We start from the raw sequence: 25,772 nt of genomic DNA, 5'->3' as shown, positions 1-25,772 counted from the left end.
ATTAACATCAGATAAGGCTGGAAAAGTAAACCTATATAACACAGATATATGGCATCATCCTCCAACCCACAGGTGACCATACACATACAGACAAAAAAAAAACCCCAACCCTATACCAATATACATCTTTCCTACTGATTCTACATATACAACATCTTTCATTTCTCATGCCCCTCTACCCTCCTCAGACTGACACTTCTCTGGTATGAGTCATCTCCTCACCTCCAAACTATTACATTAGTTTTCTGATCGGTTTATTAGCTTTCTGGAAGGTCTCCCTGCCTCAAGTCTCTCCCTACTATGGTCCATCCTCCATTCAGCTGTCAAATTGATCTTTCTAAAGTACAGGTCTGACCATGTCCCCATCCCCCATTCAATAAACTCCACTGATTCTCTAGTATTTCCAGGATGAAATATAAAGTCCTTTGTTTAACTTTTAAAGGCCTTCATAATGTGGCCTTATCCTACCTTTCAAGTCTTTTTTATATTTACTCCCCTCCACACTCTATAATTTAGTGATGCTGGCTTCCTTTCTTTTACTCAAACAGGACACTCCATACACTGTCACTGGTTGCCCCTCTTATCGAGAATGTGCTCCCTCCTCCTCTGAATCACCTGGCTTCCTTCAAGTCCCAGCTAATAGCTTACCCTCTGCAACAAGCCTTTCCCATCTACCTTTTTTTTTGTTGTTGTTTTGTTTTTTTTTTTGTTTGTTTTGTTTGTTTTGCAGGGCAATTGGGGTTAAGTGACTTGCCCAGGGTCACACAGCTAGTAAGTGTTAAGTGTCTGAGGCCGAATCTGAACTCAGGTACTCCTGAATCCAGGGCTGGTGCTCTATCCACTGCGCCATCTAGCTGCCCCATCCCATCTACCTTTAATGCCAACGTCTTCCCCGTGTTAATTATTTTTCATTTATCCTCTCTATATCTTGTTTGTACTTAGTTGTTTTCCATGTTGTTTCCCCAATCAGACTGGGAGCCTCTTCAGAGCAGGGTCTAGTTTTGCCTTTCTTGTTTTGTTGTTGTTTGTTTGTTTGTTTTAAGGTAAACAAGTTTAAGTGACTTGCCCAGTGTCATACAGCTTACTGTCTGAGACCAGACTGGAACTCAGGACCTCCTAACTGCAGAGTTGATGCTCTATTCACTGCACTACCTAGTTGCCCCGTTTGCCTTTCTTGCATCCCCAGCCCTTAGCACAGTGCCTGGCATGGAATTTAATTAATGCTTGTAGACCTGACCCTGCTCCAAACCTACAACTCCATACTGTCCCCATGATAAACTCAGTGAGGCTGACATCAGCTGAATCTAAAGCAATGGAGTCCAAGAAGAAAATCATCAGGCTGATACTACATTAAATTACCTGTGCAAAACTCCTAATACTGTAAGAAACAAAGAGAAAATCATCCTGTTAACCAGGGTATTTGAAAGTGCTGGTAGGGCCAGAGGCTGCACCCAAAGATAGTTTCGAAAAATTGGGGAATCGGGGCATTCTGGCAATATCTACGTGTGAACTATATACACCTCATCACCATCAATCAATAAATCAACATTTATTAAGTACCTACCAAGTAACCATGTTATGTGCTAAGTACTAAGGAAGATAGATACAAAGAAAGACAAAAGACAGTCCCTTCCATCGAAGAGCTCATAGTCTAATGGAGCTATCTATATACAAGACAAATTGGAGATAATCAATAGAGGGAAGGTACCAGAATTAAGAGGAATTGAGGCAGGGCAGCTAGGTGACACAGTGGATAAAGCACCAGCCCTGGATTCAGGAGGACCTGAGTTCCAATCTAGCCTCAGACACTTGATACTAGCTGTGTGACCCTGGGCAAGTCACTTAACCCTCATTGTCCTGCCAAAAAAAAAAAAATATGAGGAATTGGGAAAGGCTTCCTGTAGAAAGCTGGATGTTAGCCAGGACTTGAACCACCACTTTGAGATGTCTCTTAACCCCTTCTACATGTCCTCAAAGACCAAATGACCAAAAAAAAAAAAAAAACCAGCCAAAAAAACCCAATCAACCTGGCAATTAGCCACCTTCCTTTTGGAGCAACATCTATCAGTAACTATGTGTTTAGCTTTCAATCATTTGTTCTAATGTTGGAGAGAGAAGGAAGAAGAGAAAGAGGGAACAAATACTCAAAACCTCAAATAAAACAGAAATCCAGGGATTGGGATTTGATTTTTTAAGAGTCTAAATGGACTTCAATTCCTCTCATTTTGCAGATGAAGAAGGTGAGGCCAAGAGAGATAAGATGATCTACTCAGACCACACAAGGAACACACAGCAGAGCCAGATTTCAAACCCAGGTTTCCACCAGACCACACTACTTACTTAATTACTTACTTACTTACTTAATGGTTACTTGGTTTTGGAAAGTAAAGAGGCTCACAGACCTAAGGGACCTCAGAGACTATCTAGGCCAACCTCTTTTCTTTTCTTTTCTTTGCGGGGCAATGGGGGTTAAGTGACTTGCCCAGGGTCACACAGCTAGTAAGTGTCAAGTGTCTAAGGCTGGATTTGAACTCAGGTCCTCCTGAATCCAGGGCCGGTGCTTTATCCACTGTACCACCTAGCTGCCCCAACCACTTTATCTTCAAAGAGGAGGAAGCTGAGCCTCAAGGGAGGTTAAATGACTTGTACAAAGTCACATAGGCATGAAATGACAGAGATGGTATTTGAACCTCTGTCCTTTGATTTTAGATATGGGCATCTGGGTGGCACAGTAAATAGAGAACTGGATTTGGAATCAGGCAGACACATCTTCCTGAGTTTGAACCTGGCCCAGACACTTAGTAGTTGTGTGCCCTTGGACAAGTCACTTCACCCTGTTAGCCTCAGTTTCCTCATCTATAAAATGAGCAGGAGAAGGAAATGGCAAACCACTCCAGTATCTTTGCCAAGAAAACACCAAAAGGGGTCACAAACAGTCAGACGTGACTGAAAAACAACTGAACAACAACAACCACTTCTGACTCTAGGGCCAATGCTCTTTCCACTGTATCACACTGTCTCCTCTCTCTCAGTGATTTTTTTTTTCTAGCTAATACTAAGGATTACATTTTCTGGACACAGATGGGCTAACAGCAAGGAAAGTGACACAGAAGTATCCTGAGACATACAGAAAAGTCACCCCAGATTTAAAAATCTGAAAACAATAAGTCATCTATTAGATAACCCATTTACTGATATTCAGAAGTTAGTGGCTTTACAAATTCCTCCAGGAGCCCTCCCCTCTTCAGGCTGATTAAAAATAAATTGTTACGTCATTTCGGAACCTGGGACTTTCCCCATACCATCCTCCTGGGTGGACAGTTACAGAGCCCAGTGGGGATGGAACATTGTTGGATGGACAAAGGAAGAGATATAGTGAATCAAAAGACATTAGGGCTTCCCTCCTAGAAGCTTGAACTGATACCCATTAACCAAGTGTTCACATGAAGCTGTCCCTTAAGCATCACTCATCACTTGCCTTCTAGATCCTTCTTTATCCTGGGCTAACCTAATTCTTGGAAAGGAAACCCAGACCCCAAATCATTCTCTCATATGGTTCCCTCTCCTTTTCCTTCTCCTTTCCCTCCTGGTCTAGCTTATCCATCTTTATATTCTTAATTTTTAAAAAGGTTATACCCACCCCCAACCCCCTCCCTCAAGAAGGAACAAACAGCAATATCCTGAGTTCCTTAGCACTCTGTCAAGGGGTTGTCAGGAATGTCAAGATCACCCTGGGTTTGTTCTGAGGAAGGGCATCCCAACCCATCCCATGCCATGCCATCCCATGCCGTGCCATGCCATCCCATGCCATCTCATCCCATGGCTACCAATTAAACTTCTCTATAGAAAAGACTCTATGTTGATATTCTCTCTGGTTCATACTCTTCCCACTTTTGTTCCCTCACTGGCTTGGTTCCTTGTTTTCTTCAGGTCACTGACTTGGCCTCAATACCCCAATCAGCCCGTCCTGTCCTGAGGCAGCTCCCGTAAAATCTCACACAGACCTGCTCTGTCCGGTATTTAGAAAACTGTCTCTGTCAGGGATTTGGGGTTTGTTTTCTTAATTAACTGAAAACGCTAACATGGGAGCACAGCAGCTGGTAGGGGCCTGGCCTTGGGCGGCTGCTGTAAAAAAATTCTTGCTTTGAAATCTGGAACTGTAGTTCTTCCCCCCCCATGCCCCACACTGGATGTCAAAACAAACACGGACACCCGATCAGGTGGTACAGAAACCGGAGCAGGCTCAGATTACAAAGCGAGCGATAGATTGAGCCGCAGGACAGTCTCGAACCCAGACATATGGTAAGGTTGTGCTTTCCCCCGAATGGCATGGCCACTGCTGGGATTCAGGGCCTAAGAAGAAAGATACACTGGAATGGAGGCATAATATGAGAGGCAACGTTCACAGGATTCTCCCTTGAAGGGTGTTTCCAGCCCTATCTGTGCCCATACCTTGGCTCATACTAGTTACTAAAAGCAGTAGTAAGGAGAAACAAATAGAAGAGGAGAAGAGGAAGAGGAGGAGGAGGTAAAATCAGAAGAGCCATGGAATATTATTGTCTAGGGTAGTAATTAAATTTCCTACCGCCTCCATTCCCATGACAAAGCAGTTCTCCATTACCCTGTTTTCAGGCATGGGGAATAGTTGGGTGTGGGGCCTGGAGAAAAATCAGAATCTGGAGGGAGTTCTGGCTCTAAGTACAGTGGCATCGAGTGGTATGTCCACAGCCAAGACGACTCATGGAGTGGTTGGACTTTGCAATAAATATTGCTTTTCTTGGGATAATCTGGCCGCTCATTCTACTTGACCTCTGGGACTGGAATGAGAGGCTGGTAGTTCAGTGGCAACCAGAGAATCACTAATATTTGAGGGAAAGACACATACACTGTCCACTGACCTATCCTATTATCCCTGGGGTAAACACCACACCAAGAGGTACAACGACTCAAAGAGTAAGTCAAGGAGGAGTTGGGGCTAGAACTTGGGGCTCCTGATTCATAGTTCCTTCTGCTTCCCTCACTTAAACTGAATATTCCATTCAGACTTTGCAGGCAGGGGGCATCTCATACCTGAGATATGGGGGACAGAGTGCCTCAAAAAGATGTTTGCCCCATACCCTCCTTAACTTTGCCAATCATCAATCACCTCTTTACCCATCCTTCTAAATGTAGCCCCCTATACTCTGTAAGAACAGCAAAGGAGAGGAAGGTTGATGCTGCTTGCCCGGGGTGAGATCAGGGTAAACCACTCTTCCCACAGCCAGCTAAATACATTCTCAGAATGACTGGCTATTAGAGCGCCTGAGAGCTGAGGTCACTGGTGCTCTTTCCCCTCATGGAAAAGTCAAGCAGGGTAAACTGTTCCCCATGTTACTCCTAGACATGTGCTGTGCTGGTGGCGGGAGGATCCACAGCATGTCCAAGCAGTGGCATGAGGAGGGGTGGGGAAGGTCTAGAGATCAGATTCTCCCTAGTGTATCAGTGACCCGGGGATCTTCCTCACATATCTCATCTCCCACCCATGTAATTAAGAGAGCTTCTCAAACCTCCTTAGGGCACCAAAGCATTGCTCCCAGATGGGGGTAAGAGGCATCTATGTTTTATTGCCCTTCGATAGAAATAGTTTTCTCACTTGGCCACAATTTATCAAGTTCACTGCCCATATTAAATTGGTCCCTGGTTCAAATGAGCCATACCTCCCTTCTCCTCAGCAATGGAGGGGGTGGGGAGAGAGGGTAAGAGGTGGGAGGGGGGATTTGTCTGCCTTGGGGGGGGGGACGGGCACTTAAGCTCTCTAACTAGGCTGAAACTCCAATCTCCCCGGCTGCTCACCCTTCCAGCCTCACTCTTCAAAACAGCAAAATGCATTGAGCCCCCCAGTAGTTTCTCAAATCACGGCCCAAATTTCCTTCTCCCAGGCTGGAGAGAGAAAGCAATCTTTCCTAACTTCTCTTCACCCCCTTAAAAACTTCAAGTGCTTCATTCTCCACACTCCCCTCACCACCCCCCAACACACATATACAATTTAGCACTAGGGTCCCAGCACCTTAACACTTAATTCCCAGTCTTGTTGATGGAAGCCACATTTAAGGCTGCAGACATCACATTACTCCCCTGCTCCTGATGTCCCCAGATTTCCAGTCCCCTTTGAAAGTCCTACTCTCCCATTGTACTTGCGGGGTTGCACCGCCTCACACACACAGACACACACATACTCACACACAGACTCTCTCTCTCTCTCTCTCTCTTTCACACACACACACACACACCCTTCAACTAATAACAAGAATGCTGTCTGCAGAGATGATGAACAAGGGCAAAACCCGAAATCCTCCACTCCAGGAGGAGGAGAAGGAGGATGCGACTTGGGGGTTTCACTTACCAAGTTCATCCAGCTATTTCCCAACTTTCCTTTTACAGATCCTGAGCTCAGTCTTTAAGAATGGCCATCTTGTGTCCAAGAGCCAGAGCCTGGGGGCGGAAGCTCAGGGCAACAGAGCAGGGGTGGGGTAGGGGGGTCCTTCCGAAGGCACCGATGCATGAGGATGTTCTGCTCGGACTCGGGCCTGCGCCCCCCACACAAACTCGCCCAGGCAGCCGCTCCTTGCTCTTTCCAATGTCCCTGCTCTAACCCAGAACAGCCGGGGGAGGCAGGACTGGCTTGCTACTATGTAAGCTACTGCCTTTCCTTAAAGAGACAGCTCCCCCGAGGGGGCGTGGGGAGAGAGAGAGAGAGGAGGAGGAGGAGGAAGGAGGGTCCCTTCTCTAGGGCAGGGTTTCTTAAACTTTTTCCACTAGCGACCCCTTTTCGCCCCCCCAAGAAATTTTTTCGCGACCCTGCGATATATAGTTATATAAAATAGGTAAGCATAACCTTTTACTGTTGCCTAATTTTTCGCGACCACTCCCCCCCCCCACCGCATTCAGTTCCCATATGGGGTCGCGACCCATATTTGAAGAAGCTTCAACTCTAAGGAAAAGGAACAGACTGAGAAAAGGACAGACTCGAGGGATCTCTGGCTCTTTCTGCACTCATTATGGGGCAGGGGAGATTGAGCAGCTCTCTCTAGGTGTACGGGGCAAAGTTTGGCCACACATGCAGCCTCCCCACCTGCTTCTGTCCGGTAAGGTGCCCTATGCCATATCAGCAATCAACAAATATTTGAATGTCTGCTCTGTGCCCCGGCACAGAGAGCAATGCCAGGGTGCCACGGAGGATGTGAAGAATGCCACATGGCCCTTTCCCCCACTTCCCCTCCCCCCGAAAAAACCATATAGTCTAGTTGAGGACATAAGACATATGTATACACATCCTATGATGTCTAATATATTTTAAAACCTTTTTGAAAATAAACTTTTATTGCTATCTTTTGTTTTGACATTCTCTGTACCCTCCCCAGCCTTCAGAAAGAACCTGTCTGATATTGTTAGTTATATTTTTGTTAAGTGTCCAATCAGTGGAGAGAAGAGGGCACAGCAGCAGCCCGGCATCTAGCAATTCTGCCCACTAACTGGTAACATAGAAATTCCTTATCGAATTCCAAAGTATGCATCTTCCACCCTTGTCCCCAAACTCATTTCTCCCTATTTCCTGCGCTACTCACCATGTCCTTTCTCCAACACTTCTTGTTCTGGCCCACTTCATGCTCCCAAGATTCCAATTCCTACGGTTGTTCTTTTCTTGCCCAGTTTCCACTGCTGACTGACTCTTTCAGTCCAGCAGGTGAATACCAGTAGTCAGGCAAGAATTATAAACTGATTTTTCACAGCTGGTGTATGTTAAACATTCTGTCTGGGATGGTCAGCTCAGTTAGTTAAATTACAGTGCTAATGAGGCCAAGGTTATGGGTTAGATTCCCATATGGTCCAATTACTCTCAAATGGAGAAAAAACTTCTGTTCCATAGACAGCTACAGTTCGTGGTCCTAATCCCAGTCAGTCACTAGAACGGAGGGGTATTTAGATAGCACAGCAGATAGAGCACTGGCTCTGAAGTTGGGAGGATGCTAGTTCAAATCTCACCTCAGACATTTACTATAACTGTGTAACCCTGGCAAGCACATTGCTTTAAACCCCCAGGACCATATGCAGTTGTTTTGATATATATACATACATACATACATATAGATAGATAGATATATACACACACATATATGTGTATATATATATATATATAGTCCTTCACTAGAAATATTTTTTTAGTTTTTAGTGTATATATAAACACATACATATACATATACATACATGTATGCATACATGCATACATACATACACAAACAACAACATTAGGGGAGATAGAAAAGAGGGTAGGTCTTTGAATCTTTGCATCACAATCTGGAAAGATTGTTTTTGGTGTTGTTCAGTCATTTCAGTAATATCCAACTCTTCATGACCCCATTTTGGGATTTTCTTGGCAAAAGATACTTCAGTGCCTTGCCATTTCATTCTCCAGTTTATTTTACAGATGAGGAAACTGAGGCAAACAGAGTTAAAGGATTTATCCAGGATCACACAGCTAGTAAGTGTCTGAGGCTAGATTTGAACTGTGCTCTATCCCCTATGCCATAGAGACTGTCTTAATCTAAGCCCTCTCATTTTAAAGAAGAGGAAACTGAAGCACTGAGAGGGGATGTAGTGTGCCCTACATCACATTGCTAGCTAATGTTAGTGCAAAGACAAGAACAAGGTCTATGTAATTCTGCTACAATCTACATCTATAGCCACTGATGGATAAATACTCAGGATACAGCCTTGATGGAGGTGAGTCAATGAGGGACAATTTATTCCTTACAAACTATTTCATTTTTCATTGCACGCATCAAATCCTAATTTTCCCTGAAAATAATACAAACTTACATAACACCCAGAGGAAGGTAATTCAATCTCCAGCTCTCCAAATTGAACCACTTTTTATAGACCAAGACATGCAATAACCCCTCAAGTGACCTTTTTAATGCCATAAAGGTACTATTGGGCTGGAATCTACATTGGTAAAGCAATGTGTATTTTTTCAAAGTCTCTTCAGATTCAGATACTTTCATCTCATTCCAAAAAACCCTTTAACTAAGTATTCACCTGAGAGTGGGAGAAATTGGTAGTAAGGGTAGAGATTCAAGAACAACTCAGCCCTAAGTAGGGATTTGCTCAAGTATTCCAGACTTTCTAGTGACTGTATATAGTTTTTAATGTGTCTGTCTTGAGATTCTGAGGAGGCTTAAACATGCAATCCAACCACAGTTGGATCAAAGGTAAAATCTCCCTGGTGAAAGAAATCTCCTTAGAAATTTTTCAGATTTTAGTGAGGAATCTGACCCTGGGCCTCTCCAAAGAACAAAAGTTTCCACTACGGCAACAAGAATGTTAAACATGACTAAAAAAAAAAACTCAGTAAGAAACTGAGACCATGAAAATTTGTAAGCTAAAAAAAACAAAGGTAATTCCCTGGTTCTTATCCAGATGCCTTGTCCTGTTCTTGGCCATCAGAGACAGTACTAGATGTCTTCAGGACAAACACAAACTCATTAAATGTTGAATCAAAACATTAAAGGACTACACTTCTCTCAAGAAATTAGTGGTACCATAGTCTCTGAACCTCTCAAAAGATACTGTCAATGTTCTGTAATTCCATGAGGAAGATGCCCTTTTGCAAAATAGAAAGCAATGCCTTGAACTGTAGCAGAAAAGATTTAGATTAGACACCAAAAAGAACTCTCTGGCTATGAGATATATGGAGTAGAACTGGGAATAAAGGAGAAGGGCATCAAGAATACATATAAAACAACATGCCAACAAATGAATGCAGTTCAAACTAAGTGTGTAAATGCTGAAAAGATACAAAGGAAGGGTATATTCAAAATTAGTTAAGTTGATCATGGAAGGCTTTTCAGGAGAGGTGACTTTTAAGCAGTTTGAAAAAAATGACAGGAAAATGATACGCAGAAAGAAAGGGAAAGGTCATTCTAGGTGGAGAGACAAGCTTGAATAAAAGTTTGGAAGTAAGAGAGTTTTATGAGGAAGAGATACAGAAGAATTTACTTAGCTAGAGAAGATAGTCTAAACTACAGTGTCATAAAACCCATTTCAGATCACTAGATAAGGAGAAGGAGAAGCACAAGTATGACTGTTCTTGAAGCTCATGCTAACTATAGATTAGATTTGACAGAAGAGATTACTGGGCACCATCATAGCTGCCTACACTGTGAGAAAAATGATTATTTCTCTCATATTAATAGCCAATTATTGAAATAGGACCAAGGTTTTTCCCCTTTTCCACTTTCTCTTTCAGAAATCAGCCCCTGTAGGTTAGTCAGATAGCTTTTGCAGGGCTGACAATGAGAGGGAAAATTCAAATCTGTTCAAAAGGTAAAGAAATTTTAGTTTAGGTGAATAGGTGGATTCCAGCCCATTGTATTTTACTCAGATAGGTCTGGGAAAAAGTGGATTCTCTATTTTTCTAGATTACTCTAGACTCGGTGACATGGGTATAGATTAAATCTTTTTGACCAACACTGAGTGATCAGATTCACGGTTCCCCAGACCCTTTTGAAAATAATTCCAACTCTCATTATAATATTCATTCTCTCAATTAACTTGTTAACTAATCAGAGTTGATTGCCATCCTCAGGAGCACCCACTCTTCCAAGGGCATATAAACACTGAGTGTGTTCCATGAGGGATCTTTAGCATTTGAGGGTGTCACTGATCCTTTTATTAATTATTGCTAATATGATTAATATAATGATTAATGACCCAGAAACTATGTCTCTCACACTTTTTATACATCACAATTGGGAAGTGTTCTAATATGAAATCAATATATAGGAAGTCAACAAGTGAGAAATGGATTTCATATTAGTATGCATACTCAAAGAAGAATGGGCACATCTTGAATAAGCCCAGCTACTAAGGAGTGTCCAGGAGGTTATTCCCTTAGTCTGAGTTCAGGGATGTTTACTACACTATGAAAAAAGGAAACAATGCAAATTACCTGCAGAGTCCATGGATACAGCCCAGAAAGCCCTTTAAGGAAAGTCTCATCTTAAAAAGCTTATCTGTCTCTTCACTCATGTGGATACCACCCTACTTCAGATCAACATCATCTGTCTAATGAACTACTGAAATAACTTCCTAATTGGTTTCCCTACCTTAAGTTTTTCCCTTTCTCCAATAAAGCCTCAACATAGTTGCCAAAGTGATATTTCAGAAACAGGGGACTGAGGAATTCTGGTTCCCTGCTTAAGAACCTTCAGTGATTACCTCTTGCCACTAGGATCAGACACAGACTTCTGTTTGGCATGTGAAGACCATCACAACTGGGTTCCAACCTACTATAATAGTAGTCATCACATGGAGCATTTACAAGGCCTGAGACCTTGCCATTTCCAATGACATAAAGTGTTCTGGCTGGGCTATTTCCCATAGAATGTTGAGCCTGTGCCCTAGACATGCTTTTCTGAGACATGTTTTGGTCTTTAGGTAAAAGGAATAAACAATGAAAAGCTTCTGATTGGTTTCCCAAGTGCTACCTCTCCTTACCTCCCACCCCCATGATGGCAGGATAGATCAACGTCCACTCTGTAGACTTTATTTTTCTTCTTTTCTTGTTTATATGCAAAAATATTTTAAACATTCTTTTTTATTGAGTTCTAAATTCTCTTCCTCTCTCTCCCATCCTTGAGAAGGCAAACAATTTAATATGAACTATACAATGAAGTCATAAGAAGTCATAAAAACATATTTCCGTATTAGCCATGTGACAAAAGAAAATGCAAGCTAAAAATAAAACTCAAGAAAAAGTGGAATAGATGAGGTACACAATACACGGTAGCAAATGACCATAGTAATCTAATGTTTGATAAAACAAAAGATTTTGGGACAAGAACTCATTATTTGACAAAAAATGCTGGGAAAACTGCAAAGCAGTTTGGCAAAAACTAGGTATAGACAAACATCTCACACCAAAATAAGGTAAAAAATAGATACATGATTTAGACATAGTGATATTATAAACAAATTAGGGGGACATGGAAAATTTTAGCTGTCAAATCTATGAACAATGGGATAATTTATGACAAAACAAGATAAAGAGATGATCATAAAAAGTAAAATAGATAATTTTGATTATGTTAAATTAAAAAGGGATTGCACAAATAAAACCAATGCCACCAAGATTAGATGGAAACCAGAAAGCTGGGGAAAAGTTTTACAAGTTTTTCTGATAAAAGCCTCATTTCTCCAAAACTATAGAGAATTTGGTTTTTATTTTATTGAGATAACAGTTCAGAGATATATATTTTCCCTAAGTATTTCTTTGGCTACATACCATAAATTTTGATGTGTTGTCATTCTTTTTAATGAAATTATTGATTATTTATATGATTTGCTCTTTGACCCACTCATTCTTTAGGATTCAGTCATTTTATTGTTCTTCCATGATATGTGAATTGTTTCTTTCTGGTTGTTCACAATATTTTCTCTTTGATGTTGGAGCTCTGGAATTTGGCTGTCATATTCCTGGGAGTTTTCATTTGGAGATATCTTTCAGGTAGTGATCAGTGGATTCTTTCAACTTCTATTTTACCTTAAGGTTCTAGGATATCAGCACAGTTTTCCATGATAAATTTCTTGAAATCTGATATCTATGCTCTTTTTTGGATCATGACTTCAGCTACTCTAATAATTATGAAATTATCTCTCCTTGGTCTATTTTCTAGGTCAGTTATTTTTTTCCAATGAGATATTTCACATTTTCTTCTCATTTTTTCATTCTTTTGATTTTGTTTTATTGTATCTTGATGCTTCATGGAGTCATTAGATTCTACTTCCCCACTTCTAGTTTTTAAGGATTTTTTTTCCTCAGTGTGCTTTATGTCCTTCTTATTCCATTTGCCCAATTTTTCTTTTTAGGGAGTCTTTCTCTTCAGTAGATATTTGTGCTTCCTTTTACCATTTTATTAATACTGGGTTTTAAGCAAAAAGAAAAAAAATAGGTGCAGCTAGGTGGCACAGTGGATAGAACACTGGCCCTGGAGTCAGGAGGACCTGAGTTCAAATCCGACCTCAGACACCTGACACTTACTAACTGTGTGACCTTGGGCAAGTCACTTAACCCTCATTGCCAAGCAAAAAATAATACTGGGTTTTAAGGTGTTATTTTCTTCGGTGTTTTTGTCTCTTTTACTAAATTCAACTCTCTTTTCGTAATTTTCTTCCTTTGCTCTCATTTCTTTGCCTATTTTTTCTCTACCTCTTTTATTTGTTTTTTTTTTCTTTTTTTTAGTAAGGCAATTGGGGTTAAGTGACTTGCCCAGGGTCACACAGCTAGTAAGTGTTAAGTGTCTGAGGCCGGATTTGAACTCAGGTACTCCTGAATCCAGGGCCGGTGCTCTATCCACTGCGCCATCTAGCTGCCCCTTATTTGTTTTTTTAAATACTTTTTGAGCTCTTCCAGAAATTCTTGTTGTGTTTAGATTCAATTCACATTTTTCTTTGATTCTTTGTTTGTAGCTGTTTTTGACATCACTGTCTTCTTCTGAGTTTGTGTCTCATTTTTCCCTGTTGCCCTAGTAAATTTCTATGATCAGGTTCTTTTGTTGTTCTTTGCTCATTTTCCCAGCCTTTTTCTTGATTTGTAATTTTACGTTAAAAGTTGGGCTATGATTTCTGGGTGGAGGGGACACTGTCCAAAGTTTAAGGTTTTTTGTGCTTCTATTTTCAGAGCTAATTCTGGGGGCCTGCATTTTTTTGGTACTTCCAGGATGAAATGATCAAAGGAGAAGTGTGGTCACTTTGCTCTGGTCTTTATCCAGGAAGGAACCTTGTTTTTCTGTAGCCACTGTTGTGAGCACTCCTCTTGGCCCTGGAACTATGACCAGGTAGCCTATTCTCTTTTAGACAGAAGTACTAGTGTTCCTTTCTTCATTGGAACTGAGACCAGGGCCCCAACTACCTTGTGAGAGACCACAAGCATTCTTTTGCACCCTGGAATGGTGACCAGGGCTCCTGCTCCCCTTTGGGCACAAACACTAGTATTCCTCTTTTCCCTGGGACTGCAACCCAGAGCTCTATATGGGCAATGCAACAGAGTCCTGAACCCAGTGCCAGCAAAAGATCCCCTGTAATCTCTTTCTGATGAGTTTTCCAACCCCTTTATTATGTGAGTGTTAACAGGTCCTGAAGCTGATATTGCCACTGTCACAGCTACCACCAAGACCTGCTATTGACATTGACACTGAGTAATCTGTGCTGCTCTCAGGCCCCATTCACCACCCTAGTGTGACAAGACTTTTCTACTGATCTCCAAAGTTTTCTTCAGCTGGAAAATTGTTTCAACTAGACATTTTGTTGGCTATGCTGCTCCAGAGTCAATTGAAGGCATTATTTTAAAGTGGTTTGGAAGGGAATTTGGGAGATTTAAGGTGGGTTTTTGCCTCTATTCTGACATCTGGGTTTTACCACCCACTTTATAGACTTCAGAGAAAACTTCCCTCATTTTTCTCTTCCTCTCTTAATGAGTGGCTTGAGGCTCTGATAGCTTTTCCTTAGAATTCACGTGAAATATTGGGAGATTTCTTCTTCCTTAAGCAAATGTAGCAGCTGCTTGTACATGGCAGTAAGATTATATACTTGTGTCAATGAGCCTGAGACTAGACTTCAAGTCTTTTGCTTCCTCTTTTTGTGTACAGGTGACTAAACAGAAATTCTAAGATGATTGCTTCTGGTCTTGGCAACTATCTTGTGGATTTGAGAAGTCCAAAGTCATGAAGGGAGGGGTCCAGTGACTAGCAGTTTCAACAACATCCTTCTTAAAGGAGAAGATGACCAGCATCAAAAGAATGAATCCTACCCATGCTCTGGATTGACATAAGATAAAATAGACCTTAAAGAAGGACAGTACAGAGCTGAGTTGAAATTGAAATACCTATTCAGCAGTCCCACAATATGTTTCATGTTTTATAGCTTGAAGTATTGACCTTGTAGGAAAATATAATAGGAGTCATCAGTTACTTTTTCATGTTTGTCTATGTACCTATATGAATCTTTTGTGTTTTAAACCCATTTTTAGTAGAGGAAATAAATATCAATCCTATACCTGATCTCCTTTGTAAATAGAAAACCTTTCTAGAAGGGATTATATTCATCTCTTTTCAGGAGACACTAAACAAGGGCCAAACCCAAGCTTTATTTAGGGGATTATTCCTATAGTTCTACTTTGAGGAGTCAGGAAAAGTGAGCCAAAGAGAGAAGAGTCTGACTCCCTTTTTAGAGGCCAGACTCCTCCAGGACTAACTGTGAATATGAAGAACAGATGCATCTTAATGGGAGAAGGTGCCTCAGCCACCCCTCCCCCAACCTATGAATTGTTACCTTGAAGATTCTATCCAGGAAATTATTCCTTTTTGGAAACCCCAAGTGTTCAAAGATCAACTGAGTTTATTTGCATTCTTTTAAAAAAGTAAATCTTATTTTATTTTGAATTCAAATAAAAACCATATACACATACGAAATATCCACAAAGTAGAACAGAAAAAAGCAGATTGTTGTGAAACTATGTCTCCCTTATAGACAGCTTGCTTTAAAAAATACACAGTAAATTCAATGTGTTCCTTTCAAATCTGGCCTGCCTTCCTGTGCTTCCTTCTGATATATTCAGTTTGCTTTTTTGCATTAAAAAAACTGCTTCAATAATCATCTTTTATTTCTTTTCCTTTTTTGGCAACCTGATAGCTAAATCCCTCTCCACCCCTTACTTTGAGTCACTTACCTTCAAATAAAAAAAGAAAACCAAATTTTTTATAACAAATTTGCATGGTAGGAAAAAACATACATTTGCCATGTTCAAAAATATATATCTAATTGTGTACCTTGAGTTCACCTTCCAGGAGGTGGTTAACATGCTGTCTTATTTGTCCTCTGAATTCATGATTGGTAATTGCACTGATCAGATTTCTTGAAACTTTCAAAGTTGTTGTTCTTTCCAACATTGTTGTTGTATAAATTGTTCTACTGCTGTTCATTTCACTCTGCATCAGTTGATTCATTTTTTCCTAAGTTTCTTTGAATTGGTACCTTTTGTTATTTCTTACAGGAAAATCATATTCCATTATGTCCATATACCATAATTTATTTAGCCATTCACCAATTCATGGGCATCTCTTTTGTTTCAGTTTTTGTACACATTCTTTTAAAAATAGAAGATGACTTGATTGTTTATCCCATTAGTAGGTGAGTTCAGACCTTGATTCACAATGCTTTATGTAATTTTGCAAGGATTCATTGGAGAAAATAGGGTGCCCCATGTAGGGGTATACTGGTTCATATTTAACAAATACTCCCTTAAAAAAGTACATTTGACACACTTTGAAATGCAATCTCCATTATTAATATTTTTTCACTCATTTTCATAAGTCTAGATAATTATCGCAACAATAAACCATGATCAGAATTATAATGTTTGCCAATTTTTGAGGGGCAAATGCTCACTCTAAAAATGTAATAATTAGCACCGGAGAGCCAGTTCAAGCTTGCTCCAGCACACTACTGGTCCTGTGTGATGCAGGAACTCCACTTTACATTTTACACAAGAGGAAACTGAAGCAAACAGAGGTTAAGTGACTTGCCCAGAGTCCCACAGCTAGTAAGTGTCCATAATATTAGCACATAATAATAATAATAATAATAATTTAAAAATAGCACATACATAATAATAGCACATATGTCCCAGGCTTCTTGTGAGGATTAAATGAGATAATAATTTTAAAGCTCTTAGAATAGCACCTGGCACACAATAAGTACTATAAAAAGTTAGTTATTAATATTATTATTCTTTTCAGACTGCCAATTTGTGGATTTGTTTTGCTTGAATATATGATTTTATATAAAGGTGGATATTTGGGTGTTTGTTTTTTGAGAGGTCAAAGAGTTATACTGGAGAGATAATTTTGGAGGATGAGGGGAGTGATAGTGATAACAAAAAGAAAGGAAATAAAATACAGTAATAAAATATTTATAAACTATACAGAAGGCAGAAGCAAGTTCAGAAAGAAATAAATATGACAGCAATAAAATTGCTGTGTTAAATTTATTATATATCTATAGAAAGCTGTACACAATGGAGCTGCATGGTCTCATATGCAATTTTTTCTCTTCAATATGTATTAAGTGATCATGTTTGTTGATAACTGTCAAATTCAAAATAAAATATTAGAAGAAAAAAATGAATTGTCACATGAACTCTGTTGAACACACTTTAGTGCAAGGCATTTTGGAAGGCAGGGGAGTGCAAGCATTCTAAAAGAAGATACTTGAGACTCCTTACTTAGGTCCCTTGAGAAGGTTCTAAAATTGGAGATATGGACAAATGTGCCAAATACAGCCAAGTTGATTTATTGAGGAAGCAAATACTTAGTCAACAGGAGAGTGTAACTGGAGCAAATTTATGAGCAGGCACAGGGATAGGTCTGTACTCTGGCTGCTTCTGCAGATTAAGGGCAGGCACAACCTGAGGCTTCTGGATTATACCAATGTGCCATTTCTACCCATCCCCATGAAAGGGATGTAATGAATATTGACCCTTCTCATGGGGAGTGGGGAACTTCTGTCAAAGAGGATTGGCCACTGAACAGAGAGAGTTTCCTATGGAGTAGAATTTAAAGGTAGGGACAGCATCTGTTCTCATTATCTTCCTTTTTTTCCAAATTCATGACACAGTCCATGATGAGCTCACCATTTAACTTCTCTATCAGAAATAGAATGGGATTTCTACTTCCCTTGGCACTAAAACAGTTATTATTGCATGACATCAAGAACGTGGGGTTGTTTGGGTGAGCTTGAGAACGGACTTTCAATCTTTGGCTGCCTCTTTCATTTCTTTCCTGGAAAACAGCTAAATGAATGACAATCCTGAGAGATGAACCTTGAGTCTTGTGGTTACCTCAGTAATTTTAGCTTCCTCAGTTGGGGCTAATAGCCCTGTGGAACATATTCCTTGAAGCTACTATGACTTTTCTCAGAATAGGTGACTAGTAGCAAGAGTCAAGCCTAAGCCATAGCCTGGCTTTCCAGAAGAAATGGACCTTGAGTGAATTGGACCATGCAGAGCCAAGGTAAAGTGAAAAATACCTGTTTAGAAATCTCACAGAGGATTTCAGGGTTTGATGTTTTAAGTATCAATCACCTGGGAGAGTATAATACAGTTATGGGTTACTGTTTCATGTTTTAAATACATATTTGTCAATATGGGCTTATGAGTCCTATTATGTTCTAAGCTTGTCTTTTGTGGAGGAAGTAATAATAATCTGTATAATATCTGATCTTTGTGCATTGAGTACATTTCTAGAAAGGACCCTGTTAAGTCTTTTTAGGGAATCCCTGAAAATGAATCAAGCCTAAGCTTTATTTAAGTCATTGTTTCCCAGGGTTCTCTTCTGGGAAGGGAGTGTAATACATCAGATACAACATGGAAAAAGCCTGACCCTCTATTTAGAGGCCAGGCTCCCCAAGACTTGAACCCAGTCTATGTAATTCCAGAGCTGGAGCCCCTTAGTGAGAAATGGTTCTCCAGCAGCCCCAGGCCAGCAGGTCTGACATGTGACCTTTCCAGACTTATTACATATGACTTCCCTTCAGGCATGCTATATTTCAAGCAAATTTGTCTTCTTGTTATTCCTCCCATCTCTCCAATCTCTAAGTCCTTGCCCTGACTATCTCTTTTGCCCCATCTTTGCTTCTTAAAACTCCCCACCCCAAGCTATTAGTGTCTTACCTTAAAATTAGCTCATATTGACTTTGCACATATTTTTGTATACAGTTATATGGATATATGGTGCTTCAATAGGCAGGGACCATTTCATCTCTGTCATTATATTCTCAGTAATTACCTAGTGCTTGTGACATAGTAGGTACTGAATAAATATTTGTTAATCATTTGGCTGATAACAGACAGATGGCTGAACAGAAAGTCTCATTTCATAGATTGGAAAGTCAGTCGGTCAGTTGATTGGTTGGTCATTGTCCTTCATTCTCGAAGAGGACCAAAAGAACATAGAGTCCAGATCCAACTGTGGCTGATCAGACCAAGATGAATTCAGAATACTCTACCACAGGTCAGCCACAAAAGTCCATTTGAACATTTGGGGTTGATTCTCCAAATATATGCATCTTGCATTTCTTTCTTTCTTCCTTCCTTCCTTCCTTCCTTCCTTCCTTCCTTCCTTCCTTCCTTCCTTCCTTCCTTCCTTCCTTCCTTCCTTCCTTCCTTCCTTTCTTTCTTTCTTTCTTTCTTTTTTGAGGCAATTGGGATTGAGTGTCTTGGCCAGGGTCACACAGCTAGTAAGTGTCAAGTGTCAAGTGTCTAAGGCTGGATTTGAACTCAGGTCCTCCTGAATCCAGGGCTGGTGTGCCACCTAGTTGCCCCACATCTTGCATTTCTTTTGAGCCATTTCAATTCTGCTTTGCTCATAGGACATAACACCTTCTTTGATGAGGGCATGTCATGCTGGGCCATCTTCTGTCAGTGTCTCCCATGTCACACAATCAATTCCAAAGTTCTTCAGAGAAACCTTGATATTGCCCTTGTATTGCTTCTTCTGACCTCCATGTGACCATGAAATATTATTTTTGGCCAGCAAAACAACCCAAAAGAGACCCTGGGAGATGGACCTCAAAACCCTATCCATTAAAGATAGGATATCCATATTGATAGGTTTATTCATTAAGAATAAAAATGAAAAAATAAAGAAAAAATAAATTTTAAAAATGAATAAAAATGCCTTCTCTTCCCAGAGCCTCACAGGATAGGATATGATTCCCTGCTGCCTGTTATATAGTAGTTTTATAAGTCTCTTTTCTTCACAACTTGAGTCGAGTCTTGTCATTTGCTCAGACTAATCTCTTCTGTCCACTAATTCATGGTGTTAATAAACTCAGTTTTAAAAAAATTTCCTTTTAAAGTTTTCCCTGATTCTTGTCCACTTTACATACAGTGTGATCAGTAATGTGTTTGCTAATTTGCTTTGTATGTGTTCTCCCAGTAATTTTATTGGGTAAATACTTAATCTTCAAAAGACTTTGACCTACTAGTCTATAGTGAGTTCAACATATCTCCAAGAGTTGAGATCATTCATATCCCATTTGAATGGGGAATCCCTGAGCACAGGAACTGTCTTCTTCCACTAGATTAAGGATAGATTGTTCCATGTCCCTTTTCTGCATTCCTCCAAAGGAATAACAGGGCTCACAGGGAGCAGTCAGGAAAATGAACAGACATACACATCTGCATTCTGACACTTTCTTGTGTTCAAAGGAAAATGTTTTCTGTATGTTGCCCTCAAATGAACTGGGAAGTTGAATTCCCCTGGTTGTGGTCTGTGAAAAAGGTGGTCAACATTCGTGTCAATGAGATCCAATCCCTTTGGAATACTCAACCTCCATCTGTCTCTGAAATTCACATTGATTTTTCTGGACAGGACTGTGACCCAATTTCCTAATGTGAGGAATTCTCCCTCTCTCATGGTGACACACACTTTCCCCAAGAATGCTTGGCTTTTCTTTGAGGAATTCTTGTATATTTAGGATTCTTGGAAACAAGACAAAAGCTAATGTGGCTCCACCACAGGTCTGAAAACCCTCTGGAGCTCACAGGAAGAAAATCAGGGGTGGGGAGATGGAGGTAGAAAACAGTGTGGAAAGGGGAGGGGCCAAAGGAAAGGAGTCAGTTTGTTAAAGTTAAAGGCAATAGAGTATGTTATTCTGTCATAGAAATTAGGAGTATTCCCCTCAGGGAGTGAAGGCTGGTGACTGTCTCATTCTCTTCAGGCCCCTTAAGAATGTAAATCATAGGATCATAGATCCAGAGCTGCATGGGACCTTGGGGGCCATCCAGTCAAAGTCTGTGGGCGGCTAGGTGGTACAGTACAGTACCTGGACAGTGGGGCAGTGTCTTGAGCACCGAGCACAGGGCCAGGAAGACCTGAATTTGAATCTGGCCTCAGACACTTACTAGCTGTGTGACCCTGGGCAAGTCACTTAACCCTGCTTGCCTCAGTTTCCTCATCTGGAAAATGAGCTGAAGAAGGAAATGGCAAACCACTGCAGTTATCTTTCCAAGAAAACCTCAAATGGGGTCAGGAAAAGTCGGACACATCTGAAATGACTGAACAAACAACAGAAGTCCAACCCTCTCATTTTATGGATGAGGAAACTAGGGCCAATAGAGGCTAAGTGATTTACCCAAGGTCTGATGAGTAAAAAGTCTCAGAAATGAGATTTGAACCTAGGTTCTCTGATTACAGAAACAGTGCTCTCAAGTTCTAGCCACATGAAAAATAGAACAAAAGGGAATGGGCTAGAGAAGAGGAGCAAAAGGAATTCTCAATTTCGAAAGAAAAGAACACAGCCAAAGATGCTTTGATGGTCATTGGGATGATCAGTAACTGGAAGGACATGCCAGCTCAGATAACATGCTGTCAACTGAAAGTGAGTTGACCTGGCAAAGCCAATGTTCTTCATCAGTGCCTCATCCCTAACCTCCTCCCCCTCTTTGGTAACATGTCATATTTTTACAGTACTAGTTCCTTTGTGCTCTCATGATGCTCTTCCTGAAACTGAAAATTAAATTATGAGATTTTCTTCTTGATCTAAAAAGAGAGAGGTATCCGGCCTTGTCTTCTTTCTGTTCTTCACACCCTCCATCTATTATTTTCCTGCTTTAGTACTGACTATCCTACGTGCCTGGAATGCACTCCCTCTTTGTGCATATCCTTTTTTTCTTTAAAGATATAGCCCTGTACTATCTTCTGTCTCTGCTGATTCCCACAAAGAAGAATGCCCTGCCTTGCAAACTGTTGAACTACTTTGTATTTATTGACTTTATATTTATTATATTATTGTATTATTTATGTATATATTTATACATATATGTGTACTTATTATCTTCCCCATTAAACTCCTTGTGAGTAGGGATTGTTTTTTTCTTTGTATTTGTATTCCTAGCCTTAGCAAAAATTAGGAGCTTAATAAATGCTTGTTGATTGTTAATCTTGAACAAATGAAGGATTCTGGATGCCTCACTTTGACCAATCAAAAAAAAAATAGACCTCATCCTGAGCAGCCCTAAACATGTAAGTCTAGTCAATCCCTTCCCTATAACAGAACCTTGCTGATTATGAAAATACCATGGAGGGAAAGAGGAAGTATTTCCCACCATCTCTCAGCAGCTTTCAAGGTAAAATGAAAGACACAGCTCCAACCCTCACTGAGCCCCCCATATAATAAAAGAAACAAAATAATCTCATAGGTAAAGAAAAAACCTTAAAAATATAAAACCATAATAACAACTGCAAAACAAAATAGCATCATCGGTGTCTGTATTACTACGAGAGGCTATATATATGTCATAGAAAACAGATCTGGTCTCTGAAGAAGGAAGACCTAGGTCCAAGTCCTCTCTCTCACACATATTGGCTGTGTGATCCCAGCAAATCATTCAAATGCAACTATAATTTGCAGAGATCATGCCCATTTACATTGGTAGAAGATGATTCTCTCCAGGAATTCCCTACACTGATGAAATCATAGGTCTATTTAAAAACAAATTGCTGAGAAGGCACCCAGCATCGAGTAGCATTTAATCAGGGAAAACTTCCTGAATGTGATATTATTAAGGACCTTTAACATCAAGGATTGTACACCATCACTGTAATATCCAAGAGAAATGCCACCTTTTATTCTGTGGCCCGACCCAAAGAGAATAAGTTCTTTTCCCTGTAACACTGGATTTATATAACCTTGCAATCACAGCGAGGCACAGTGCAGCTCTGGTTACAACAACAAGGGTTTAAGAACTGGGAGAACTTTGCAATGGCAAAGGCAGAGAAAGAAAACAAAACAAAATCCACATGAGGTTTTAATTTTCTGCAACCACGTGAGAATGGCTCTCTAGATCTGAGCTATAAATACTCAGCTGCCATCAGCACAAGATGGAAAACACACACACACACACACACACACACACGCACGCACACATATCTAAAATGCATACAAGGCCCCTCGAGTGTTTATAGGGGTTCTAGAAGGTAAGAAGGGGAAATGTTCCTAAGAATGCCCATGTGGAGATTGTGGGCTGGGTCTTCTCAGTCAGATTTTTGCTAGACTCTCCTTAATAGCTGCCTTGTATTGAGGCCTAGTCAAACATACTTGACATGACTTGGAAAGAACTGATTCCTCATTCTTCATCAGGTTGGAATGTTGTGCTGTCCCTCACTGCACCTAGGTCAGATAAAATTGTATCAGTTGACGCAAGGAAGATCAAGGATAACCATTTCATGTGGAGTCCCCTACTCTCTCAAAGCTCCCCTCTAAAAAGTTGCTCCAGACTAACCCCACCCAATTCCAATTACTCTGTTACTGTGTCCCTCTCAATTCACTTTTTACTAGGTTAATTTTCAGAAAGGCAGTTTGGTGTAGTGGCAGATGAGTGAGTTACTAATCAGCATCAGATGAACTCATAAGTCTAGACCAATATTTTTTTCACTTGTATACATACTTCTTTTTTTATGTGTTCTTAAGTTTTTTAATGTGTTTCCTGACCATCCCACTCTATTAAGAGTGCCCCAAAGGCAGGGACTGGAAGAAAATGGAAGCATAAACTCAGAGACATTGTTTTTTCCTCCCCTAGCATCTTCACACACTATCTCCCATTCCACAAGAATGAATGAATGAATGATAAAAACATCTATTAAGCGCTTAGTATTTGCAAGGCACTTTTTTTAGTCTGTGCACAACTATGCATGATAACTTTAGGACGATGAAAATTCTTATTGATCCAGATGAAAAGAAGGTGGGGGAAAGATAGAAATTTAGGCTGAGTTTCAAATGTCTTGAATTTCCACTAAAAGGTTTCTGGTGCACACACAGGTTGCCGGGCTACATCCAATCCTCAAGTGGTACCTGACACCACCCCTTCATCCTCAGTATGCAGAAGCCAGTTTTCCTCCAAAGTGTGCAGTGCAAAGCATTAAAGGAAAAGATAAGTTTTTACTGAAATAACAAGAAAAAAATTAGAAATCTTAAAAAACAAATAAGAAAAACAAAATAAGAAACAGAATCTTCCAATGAGTAACCTTCCTAAAGAGTGGCCTCTAAAGAACGTAAATTTATGATCTGGGTAAACTCCTTGACACAGTCTTTCTCTCCATTTCTGTCTTTTTTCTCTTCTCCTTCTCATGATCCCTTCCACTCTTTCTCCTCTCTCTCTGTCTCTGTTCCTGTCTCTGTCTCTCTGTATCTTTCTGTCTCTCTCTCTGTCTCTCCATCTCTCTCTGTCTCTTTGTCTGTCTCTCTCTTTTCTTCAGTTTCCTCTTGCTACCAGCAGTGGGCCCACACATTGCTCCTACCAGATTCTCCCTTCAATCTAAAGTATCTGTCAAGATTTTAGATCTGCAGTCCACCCTTGGTCACGAAGTGTGGGTCTCACTCAACCACATAATCACCTTACATTCAGCTAAGTCTGAAAGAGATACTGTCAATTTTTTTCTTCCCTATGCTGAAGAAGTCTTTTTTCCAAGTCAAAATTACCTCAAAATTTCTCCATGTAATGTTCCAATGTTGTAGGAATTCAGGAACTTCCTCTTACTGAGGCCATTAATCTCCTTTTACCCAGGAACCATAGGCCTCTGGCCACCTACCAGTCTGACCAGGGACATTTTGCTAGTTTCAAGAGATTCGCTAATGTGAATTCTAAGTTCAGACACGGTAGTCTTTATCCAACACCCAGGAGAGGTATCATTCCTCCCTAAATGAACAATCCACACTGTTTCTGGAACCTACAATTGCTTATCAGTCTGTTTTCTTAAACATTTGATTAGGCAGGAAAGATTGTCAACTATCTGCCTGTAGGTGGATCCTAGCCCTACTCAAGGTAGGGTTGGTGCTTCTAGCAATTCTCATACCTTTAGGCCAATGCCATGGTTTAAAATAAATTCTAAGGGGAATTTTTAGGGACAGTATAAGCATAGCTAGCAAGTATATGTTGCTTTAACATTTGCAAGTCAATTTACATGTAATCTCATTTGATCTTCACAATAACTCTGTGATAAAGAAACTATTATTATCATCTCCATTTTACAGATGAGAAAACCGTACTGTTTGTCAAGCATCATGCTGCTTTTTTTGTGACAAATATTATTTCATTTGATCCTCACAACACCCCTACAAGGGTGTTACTATTATTATCCCCACTTCACAGCTAAGGAAACTGAGACAGATAAAGGTTAAGTGACTTGCCCAGGGACACATGGCTAGTAAGTATCTAAGGCAGGATTCAAATTCAGATCTTGATGACCCCAAGTCTAGTATGCTTTTTATTGTACCACCAATTTATTTTCCAATACACTGGAAAGATCACTGGATCAGAGAATCTGGGTTCAAATCTCAACTCTGCTGGTTACTACTTATTGCCTGGGCAAATTACTTTACTACTCTGAATCTCAATTTCTTCTTCTATAAAAAGAGGGAATAGGGTTGGAGTAGATAACCTCTAAGGAGCAGGTAGGAGGTACAGTGGATAGAGTGCCAGGCCTGAAATCAGGATGACTCATCTTCCTGAGTTCAAACCCAGCTTCAGATACTTCTTAGATACCTTGGCTAAATCACTTCACCCTATTTTCCTCTGTTTCCTCATCTATAAAATGAGCCAGAGAAGGAGATGGCAAACTATTATCATATCCTTGTAAAAAAAAACCAAACAAATGGGCTTACAAAGAGCCAGACACAAT

The 25,772-nt window shown here is 40.3% G+C and overlaps 1 protein-coding gene across 7 annotated transcripts in view; it reads right to left on the bottom strand.

Annotated features, from left to right (window-relative positions):
• The window catches only part of DAAM2 (dishevelled associated activator of morphogenesis 2), a 164,965-nt gene that overhangs the window by 112,292 nt on the left and 26,901 nt on the right, over window positions 1-25,772 (bottom strand). For 2 of the 7 annotated variants that reach the window (XM_044003731.1, XM_044003729.1), the window contains exon 1: window positions 6,383-6,626. The exons of the other annotated variants lie outside the window; for them this stretch is intronic. The gene's annotated coding sequence lies outside the window, so the exon portion shown is untranslated. Of the gene's footprint in view, window positions 1-6,382; window positions 6,627-25,772 lie in introns of those variants that run through there. 7 annotated transcript variants of the gene reach the window in all.

The sequence above is a fragment of the Dromiciops gliroides genome, chromosome 4, assembly GCF_019393635.1.
Source record: "Dromiciops gliroides isolate mDroGli1 chromosome 4, mDroGli1.pri, whole genome shotgun sequence".
NCBI classification, from domain to species: Eukaryota; Metazoa; Chordata; class Mammalia; order Microbiotheria; family Microbiotheriidae; genus Dromiciops; species Dromiciops gliroides.
This window is presented reverse-complemented; position numbering and strand designations above follow the sequence as displayed.